Raw genomic sequence first — 10,238 nt, 5'->3', positions numbered from 1 at the left:
TGGGAACACATTAGTGAGTACTGCGGTTCATGATTTTTGTCTCTTTCATCACTTTGAAGTTATCTCCCTTCACTCCACCGACCCCTCCATCTCCCTCTCATCCATTCTCTGACCCACTGCTGAAAACTTTCTTTTTTCCCCCAGAATTAGGGTTAGAAGTGTTCAAGTCATAAATAGGGACAATTGTACAAATTTTCACTTATAGATGCAAATTATAAGGGAAAACACTTTCAAAGTCAATTTCTGGCAGTTGCCAAATAGCTGCTAACAGAATTCTAAGTAACTGTGGAGAAAAACAAGATGAAATTCCACAACAATTAGACCCAGTCTCAGCTCACGTTTGAAACCCAACTTTGAGTCCTCAGTTCTGATGAGTTACAATTTGGATCTGAAAAGACTTCAAATTATTCTAAGCCAGAAGAATTTAATTTCCTTTGATTAAATTTGATGTATCTCAATAACACATTGAAGAGATTTTTAAAAAGTGCTTATTAATTCAGCAGTCATTCAACTGATATACTACACAGGTAACTCAGGTTAATTGAAGCCTCACTACCTTGAAACTGTCTCTCAAATCTTGCCTCTCATTTTTCTTCCACAACCTTTTGACATGAATCATCCACATCTTTGTTAAACTTAAATCAAAATGACACTTTTCAGACATATTACAAGTGCACAAAGGAAAAGGGAAAAAGGGATAAAGGGAGAAATAACAGAAACAACAAAGCCAGAATGTGTTGCATAATTATGTCTGCCCTCCTCCACTTTCTGCCGCCTTTTCTCCGTCCATCTCTAGTTGTCTGTGATGGCTGGCTTTCTGAGTGGCGTTAGGAAGCTAAATTGGCCTGTTTCACACAGGGGAGTGTCTGTGTTTGGTGTCAGATAATGTGCGCTGAGGAGTTGGAGGAGAGGGTGATTAAAGCCAAGCCAGTGATAATTATGTCAGACTCTATAGTTGTCCGAAACCTCCTTGGCTTGTTGAAAGAGATTTCTCTCTGAGGAGCAAAACAGGAGGAGGAAGAGAGAGAGTGAGAGGAAAAAGTGAAGAGGTGAAGGGGCTTTTGAAGTGGGTCTTCCCATTACTGTTGTGGCCTCTTCTGCTCCTGCCAATTTAGGGAGAGTCACTGCTGACTTCCCAGTATCCTGGAGCTGTTATGTGGGTGCTGGTGCTGGGTTGAAATGCTGGGCCAAATGGCTGTTAAGTGAGAGTTAGTGCCAGAAGGGCCAGTAATAACAGTAACTGTTAGTCCATCCTACAGCCTGTATGATTAACCCTGACACTGTCTTAATCAAACAAGCATTCTTTCTCCTATCAACCCATTGAAAAGGTTGATAAGTAAAACATTAAAACAATTCATTTTATAGAATTTGTGTGATTTTCCTTTAAATGTAGGAAATGTCCACAGAGAGATGCTATCTTTACCATGATCAATTTAAATGCCACAAACTTATGTTTACATCCTATTTAGTTTTGTTATTCAGTGCAACTTGCAATGAGCCCAAACACTAGCTTTCCTTGAGCTAACGAAGGATTCTAATGTAAACTGAGGTTTATTTACACACTAAAAAAGCAAAACCTACACGCTGCTGTAGGTAGACAAGTATGTCCTCATATCTTTTCCACTTATAAAGAATTAGAAAATATATGCTACACAAAGCAGTAACCTTATCACCCAACAAGAGCATCGAAATTTGATCTTTAATCTTTTAACAGTACCTTCGCTTGACCCACACGTTTTTTCACTTGTTCTATTTCTCTTTTTGTCTCTTAGTTTCTGGTTGCTAATCCTGACTATAGTAAATGCAAGTAAAAATTGGTTCACACAGGCTACTATACATTTCTATGGGTCCATCCTGCCTTGTGTCAGCAGTCCAGGCTGCTGGTGATGGATTTTTTTTCTCTGAAAACAGTAACGCTTTAAATAATAATAATAATAATTCCAACCAAAATCAAAATTGTGGTCTGAATAGAACCTGAGCTGAAATTCATTATAAAGCTCAGTAGTCAAGCCAAGTGGAGCTGCAGATGCAGGTGATAGGTACCAGAAACATTGTCACATTGCCACATTGTCATTTGTTATATTTTTATTAAGAAATTGGGTTGACAATTTTTTAAAACTTATAGAAAACACATAGAATTACCCCTCTAGAACCTACTCTTGCATTCTCTCTAAATGTGGCAAATCAGTTCATGCACTGACATTGAACATTGGAATTGGATCTAAATGATGAGGTGCCATTATGTCCAAATTGGACATAATTCTTAAGGATTCTGAGCAATCTCAAAGAACCATTGTGTGACATTTATGGGGGTCTACTGGCAGAAATGGAATATAAAATGAAAAAAGTATGTTTCTAATAATAAATCTAATAATCATTGTGTTTTTGTTAGCTTAGAATGATACATCCATGTAGGGAGCGAGTCCTCTTCCACAGAGTCTGCCATGTTGTTCCATGTAGCTCAAAACAGATAGACTGAACCAAACAGTGGCCTTTTGCATTTTTACTCCACAAAGGAAGATGAGGAGGAAGAAAGGAGAGAGTACATGTTAGCTATTACCCATAGTTTTACAGACAAACAACTAAATACAACTAAATATGCACTTATTCACATTTAATTTTTGCCAAAACTTTAGAAATTCACTCATAAGCTGTACTACAATTTGATGAAAACAAACTGCAGAGACATGGAGAAAAAGCAACTAAATAAACAAATAATCAGCATAAATACATTTCTTTTAAATGTAACTTCAATGCTGATCATATGCTACAGTACTATGATTTAAATAAGTGCAAAAAGACAGCAATGTAAGAGGAAATAAAACAGGATTTTCTTTCCTTTTTTATTTTTCCTTTTATTCCAGTACATTATGCTGCTCTAGACTATGGTATTCCAATCATTATGATCAGTGTGAAGTGTATGATTACAGGACTTAGTAGGGAACGAAATCCCATGCAGAGGTTAAGCCTGTATGCAATGCTAAATGACAGAGCATATATTAATACCAAATCCATCCAATTATTGCTAATGGAGCTCTCTGGTGTGATACTGTACCCAGTCATTTCAGGTCCATGAGCAGACCCTCAGTAGCTTTATCTCTGAGACCACTTCTTTCTTTTTGTGCTGTTGCCTGTATCTATCTATCTCTATCTGCATTTCTGTGTATCATAGGCTTGTCTATCAAAATACTAAAACTAAACTTAGAATTGTAGGTGATAGTTTGGTTCATAATAACTAAATAGTAATCTAACTATAAAACACCATGGGAAAGCCTGAATTTGCTCAACAGTATAATGATTAAAAACACTGGATTGGTTTGCAGAGAGGTTCTTCTCTCACAAACTGTCAAATACAACTTATAAACAAATGCTTACAGTGGTGTGCAGAGAGCACACACACTGACAACAACCAAGTTAAAATTAGACCTGTCATCAACTTACTCATGGAATAAACATTAATTAGTGACAGATGATATGATGCACGAAAGCAATGCCCAGCACCAGCTAAAAATGAGAAGCGTCTAGCTGAATGTTTCCACACTGCGTTGCTAGTGAATATTAGCATCGGAGCTCAATGAATCTGGCCTATACAGTAGGATGCTGCAGTACTAGCAGGCAGAAGGGGACAAAACACAGCAGATGAAAAGATTTGATTTTGATAGATGTTTTTTTGCCGCTACTAATCCATTAAAATATGTCAGATATTTAGTATCATTATGGCAACAATTCCCCGCATACTTTCCAACACCTTCCTAGGTCAAACAACAGCTGTGTCAGAAATAACTCAGTGGCTTTGATGAGTTGCCTTTGATCACTGTGTAGACACACATACTCTTGTGCAGTCTTGAATGGTCAAATGAACTCAAGCCACAGTATGTCACTATGCAGCTTTTTCCTTCACTGAACCCTCTCCTCGGCCCTGCAGGCAGCAGTAACAGCAGGCATGGTAGTCTGCAGATTGTGCTGTCGGCTAACTGTAAAGCACTGATTATAGTTGTTGAGGCCTTGTTTTATTGCCTCTGTAGAGTGTGTCAAGATCTGTTGTGAGAGTGCCACTTAATGAAGCCGTACCTGAATTTATTTGCCTGCGCCTCTGCATAGACCGAGAGAGGAGGTACCAATTAATAGGACATAAGAGGACCCGGTGATTTATAATTAACAAGCATGTGGGTTATAGTAAACATAACACTCAGTGTAATAGCCCAGGAGAGAGATGGGAAGTGGAGAAAGAACTGAGGAGGAGGAGGAGAAAAAACGAGTGTTGATTTGTCCCTTGGTGGATGAGCGGAGTCCTTGTGGCTGACAGGAGCTGTCTAAAGCAGCTAAATGAATAATCATCCGTGAGTTAGACTGGAGACAAACGCTTAACGAGGATGATGCGAACCTCGCTGACTTGAGGGGGCTGAAAGAGAGCGACTGACAGTAAGAAAGATGGCAGCAAGCAAACATACTCTGCTCTGAAATGAATGGCACCCACATTATAATAGCAATGAAGTTCTTTACTCAACAGGCCATGGCCAGCCTCCACTGTAAGGTTGAGTAGTTGTTTGTCAAAATTTCTAAAAGGGCATTGAACCCCCCACTCATTTCCAGTGGTTTTTTGCTGGTGCAAGATGGGAACAAAAAAGAAACAGCAGAAAGCAAATATAACGCTGACAACATTGACAGCTGAAGAGGGATCTTCTAGCAAGCCATTATAAAACATCTTCACCCCAAAATGTCTGCTGATCGGGGGGCATTCACAGCGCTCACAAGTCTAAATTTCAATGCCACAAAAGCACAGCATCATGTTGCTGTTTTTATAAAATGTTGAGAGAAGGCAAAGGTTCAACGAATCAGTTATCACGAACAGTAACAAATACTCATAAACCTTCTGCCAAACAACTCATGTCTTCAACAAAACGAAGCAACTTTTCTGTATATACACAACAATGGAATCCAAAATACATTTAAAACATTGCTTATGCATATTTCAGATATTACATCATAGACTAAGGGCCTCTGTATACTTTGAACAAAGAGCTTCTCTGATTGTCTGAGTGTAAAAGCCCCTCCCACCACACCTATCTCAGGTCAGAACTGGAATGATGACACTAACTGGCCAAGTATGCAGACTTTTGACAGTAAGGTAAGGTAAGGTAATTTGAAATTCTCTCTTAAGTTGCAGCACCATAAATGTCTTTGTAAAGAGAATTATTGAAAGTGTGTGTCCTCATCCCCAATTGTACAATTCATTACATTAAGACATCAAATGGATATTAAAATCACAGAGGTCTTGGAGACTGGAGATCAGACTTTTTACCCCTCATGTGGACCTTTGTCTTTAAGCCTTTAGACAACATGTCATACTACTTGGTTTCAAACAGGCTGAATCTTTAATCTGGGGAAGTAACTGCAATTAAACAAGCTGCCGTTAATGTAATGGCATCTCAGCTCTGTAGCATATAAATTATTTCACTTTTTGACAGCATTTGCCAAGAAATGGGTGGGTAGCATTATTCTGTTGTCCGCTAAGATGTCTAAGTTCTTTTTAGATGTTTTGCAATGGCTTTTAAATGGCTCAACCAGTGAGAGCTAATGTACAGTAAAGCAGAAATTAAGTCAACACTGCAGGCTTCCCATGGTAACATCCAACCTCTTTGAGTGCTGATTGGCCATCTGCCATTGTTTTATGTCACTTCCTATTAAGCTCATTGATCATCCCTCCATGTCTGCAGCATGTGGTTGATCATTGTGGATCAGTGTGTGTACTTGTAATATGAATATGGTACATTGGTATGATTAGAGTGCATGATGGTCTCTGTCTGCATGTTCACTGATGCAGGCTCTCCAGCTATGCTTATGTTTACTGTAGTTGTGATTGGGCTATTTATATAGAGGTAGTGAAAAATATTGCTAATTGTTAATGAATTAAAAAAAAACAAAACAAATAAAGGCAAAGTTTAATACACAAAAAGCCCAAATAAATAAAAATCAGAATGAGTCAATGTAAATACACAAAGAAAACACCTTAGACACAAAACAGCACACAATGGTAAATCTATAGTGATAAAAAACCGCAATGAGGACAGAAACAAACAACATACACATATAAAGATGCACATATGTGTACATGCACAGGCCCATAGTACTGTAAAGGGAAATGAGGTCAAGGCAAGGCTCAAGGTTGGGTTTAGGCCCTTGATCAACTTTAGCCTCTTTAATTCTGACAGCAGCCAAAGCAAGTAAATAAACATCTGAAAAAACAAACAAACTTGAAACCAGTGCATTAGCAATATATTCAGATTGTACCCAATCACATGTGCAGGGCAGCTGTGAAGGCCTTTATCAATAATACTTCCAACTATCATATTGATATATTCCCAAAAAGGTTTAATAGTAGATGCCAGAACATATAATAGTAGTCTTCTCTAACAGAGCCATGGCATTTAGTGCATAAATCCCTGTAAACCAGTTTTAATCGAAATTTCCAGGGTGAAGTAAAATTTGTGCACATATTTACAGTGAATTATCTGATGAGTGAGAATTCCAATCAATGTTCAGAGACTGAAAATCTTTTCCCCAGCTTTGTGTTACTGGGAGTGGTTTGGAGTCATATGAGGAGAGTTAGTTTGTAAACCAAAGCTACCAGATAAGTCTTGATAGTAGTCAGTGCTACCGAAGGGTGATGGGAAAGGGCTGCATCCCAAGGCACTCCATGCACTCCATAAATCCTGAATCCTGCATGGGAAGGATAAAGCATTTTATAAAGAGTGTTATGATGTAGGTATTCATGGCTCTTACTCAGAACAACCAATAATAGTACTTGATTGAGTAAGGAAAGGCCACAAGAAGGTGGTAGGTGAGTTAGTTCAAAATATACATCTTCCCTTCGCCATAGTTTTGTGCTCTTTTGTCTCTCTCCTCTTCTCTTGTCACTCTCTTTCTATATCTATCCTTATTATGACGAGAGATATGACATGATTTTCCCCTAACTTACTGGAAACTGGGTTCCTACAAGAGAAAGTGGGCAGTCCTGTTTAGTCCTTGTAAATACAAAGTCAGGGAACCAGAGTGACCAGCATGTACCTATGTTGAAGGAGAAGCAAAAAGCATGCAAACCATTTTCATAAAGGAAGACTAAAGTCAAAGTGTTGCAGACCTGCTCATAAATAACTCCATTCCACATGATTGAAATCCCCTTTTGCATCTAATGATAAGACTGGCCAAGGATGCACATCAGAAGATGTCTCAGTTATATGTAATAAACTGTGGATATTGCCAGATGCCACATAACTCTTGACAAAAATGGGCTGATCCGTGTGAAGTAAAGCAGGAACTCAACCTCCTTGGCAGTACTTTGGCATACAATTTGAAATCACAGTTCAAAGTTGATAACTGGTATTAACTGGGTTTTTTTTAACTTCTTAAAAATAAGAGAAATAAGTGTGTGTGGTTTTTTAAGTCTCTATGGAAAGAATCAGTCTTGAGTGCGAGGAGTCAAAGAGGACTGTCAAGGAGGATAGGAGAAGTGTCCTAACTCAGAGGGAGAGGGTAAGTTCAGAGTTCAGAAACCCTGCCATAGCATGACAGTTGAGTCAGCAGTTCAGTAAGTATGTAACTTACTTTGAAAATAAGTGGTCTAGGTTTGTTATCACTACAGGACTTAGAGTAAATCCTGTGGGTCCGCTCCATCTCCATAACTTCCCATATGGTAACGTAGGGAGCCATATAGTGAGTTTGCCCTGGAGAAAACCAGTTGTGTCACTATGTCACTACCCTCCTCACTGAGCCAGTCCTATAAGTTATATTTATTTATTTATTTTATATTATTAATTTTTTTTGAGTGAATTCACGCTAAGCAGGCCTATCAGATGATACTGGTTCTTTTCAAGAGTAATGCGTGTGAATCAGATAAACCAAGGAACTCACTCTCCATTCTGGAGACTGTAACCTTTAAACTGCTCCTGCCTGTTTGGAATGCACTAAAAGCAACCCTTGTGGCACTTACATCTTGCCAAACTTCAATCTGAGAGTTATTTAAATCAGCTATAGCTAGGGAGATACTGATCAGGTGAAAGGTTACAGAGATATCCTCAGGAGTGGCCAGCACTTTGCATAGTGGCAGCAGTGTGTGTTTACTGGGGGTATGTGTGATATTAGCATAGTTGGATTCCAATAGAGAGAACTTTGATTTCTTATAGTCTTGAACTGATGAAGGAGACGGCAATGCAGGCTCCATCAAGTCACAGTCTCGTTTGGTAAAGTTATCCGTTAATCCCAATGTTGGTTTAGAAATTACAATTATAAGGGCAACACCATCATTTCTGAAAATTCACAAAATCTCTGACTGACTCACCATAAGGGACAGTGGTGCCAGGGCAACCTCCAGAAATATACAGACAGATCTACTTATACACAGTTTGAGCACATTTTGTTCACAAAAACACATTGTATGATACACACACAAGCCAACTTACAAGTACCTTGATCAAAACATTGCTTTAAATAAATTCATGAGTGATAAAAGAAATATGACTGATGAATGAGCCCCTTGTTGGGAACTATGGTTAAGTAACATTTTCCCATAGCTATACAGTTTTTTAAGATTCTACTAATGTGAGAAACTTGAGATTTAAAAATCTTTATCACTTTTAAGGAAGAAATCTTACAACATTGTCTTTTTGTCTATTGAATGACCACAATCAAATGTTTTTCAGAGAATCACAACACATGACAAACGCATGTGTTTTGCAATGCCGATCTGATCACCCTCATTTTTCAGCATAAAATGATATGGCATTGCTAAAAGTCCCTTTTAATGTTTTCTAAGTAGGTTTAATTTTCTTCTCTACACAACAGCTCAGTCTGCTAAGGGACACAAGAGCCACATTTTGGACATTGTGGTTTATTTAATGCCATAACTAGTAGTTTTTTAGCATTTATTTGATAGCTGACAGTGAAGGGGCAGACGGGAAATAAAGGGGAGACATGCAGTAAATGGTCAAGCTGGCTGGCAGTCGAATTGGGAACCATATCACAATTACCTTACATCTCTATGTAGAATTTGCTCTGTGCTATGTTCCCTTTCTTCTCAGTGTCTGTCCCTCTCTCTGTCTGTCTCACAGTCTCCCGACCCTACCAGCCGAGGCAGATGGATGCCCACCCAGAGCCCAGTTTTTCTCAAGGTTTTTGCTTCTTAAAAGTAACTTTTTCCTTGTCGCTGTTGCCAAGTGCTTGCTCATGATGGGAATTATGTCTCTGTAGGTAATATTATAAAGATTATGGTCTAGACCTCCATGGAAAATACCCAGAGATAACTTCTGTTATGATTTGGCACTATATAAATAAAACCCACTCAATTTGACCTGACTTGTAACACTTACAAAGGATATTGTTACATATAAACACTATGGGACAGGCTTGCTTGGTGGAATACTGAAATTTGGCTGTCTACATGAAAATAAAAATTTCCTTCAATCTCAAATGTAAATACTGACCTAGCAGAAGACAGGATCATCACATGTCTTTCCTTTGGGAGCCATTCTTAATGTATCTTTCCACACTAATACATACAAGGGACACCCATCCATCCATGCTGAAAGGTGTTGTAGTCAGTCAGGCCAGCCATGTGGAATATGATCTCCCTCTACTTCCTGCCTTCACTTCCTCCTCAATTTCCTACAGGGGTTCATTTATTTATGTTAGTGCCAGGCAGAAAGGCATCAGAGGAAGTCTTAAAGTAGAGCCACAATGGCCAATTTAAGCCGCCACCCAAAAGCTTTTTTTTTTTTTTTTTTTTGGCTAAGAGGATTAGTGTCTGGTCCATGTATCAGACCTCTCTCACTCAGTCTCTCAGGGACAAAGTCACCCCTCAAACACGCACTGAGTAAAAGTAGAATCTTGCAACTAGCTGCCTGGCTAATGACATTTATCCTTATGGAAATGGAGGAGGAGGAGAAGGCTTTAGATGCAGATTTGGACACACATATACACCTGAGATGGGCAGACGTAAACTGGCTGGCTACTTTTATGGCATGCATGCTCAGTGAGTCACACATACCCACACAGACACACACACACACACACCTCCCTTGCAGCGTCTTATCCCCTAACTGGCCACCAGTCAAAATAAGCCTTATTCTCTGGGGTTTATATTTTCTCCCAGCTGGGCTTGGCTAGGCACACTCAGTTAAGATGGCAGCCAAACAATCTCACTGCTCCTCTCATTTCCACAGTTTCTTCTTTTCTAATGCTAA

The sequence above is a fragment of the Lates calcarifer genome, linkage group LG16_LG22 (genome assembly GCF_001640805.2).
Source record: "Lates calcarifer isolate ASB-BC8 linkage group LG16_LG22, TLL_Latcal_v3, whole genome shotgun sequence".
Lineage (NCBI taxonomy): Eukaryota > Metazoa > Chordata > Actinopteri > Centropomidae > Lates > Lates calcarifer.
The sequence above is the reverse complement of the archived record's forward strand: the minus strand, read 5'-3'. Positions refer to the sequence as shown.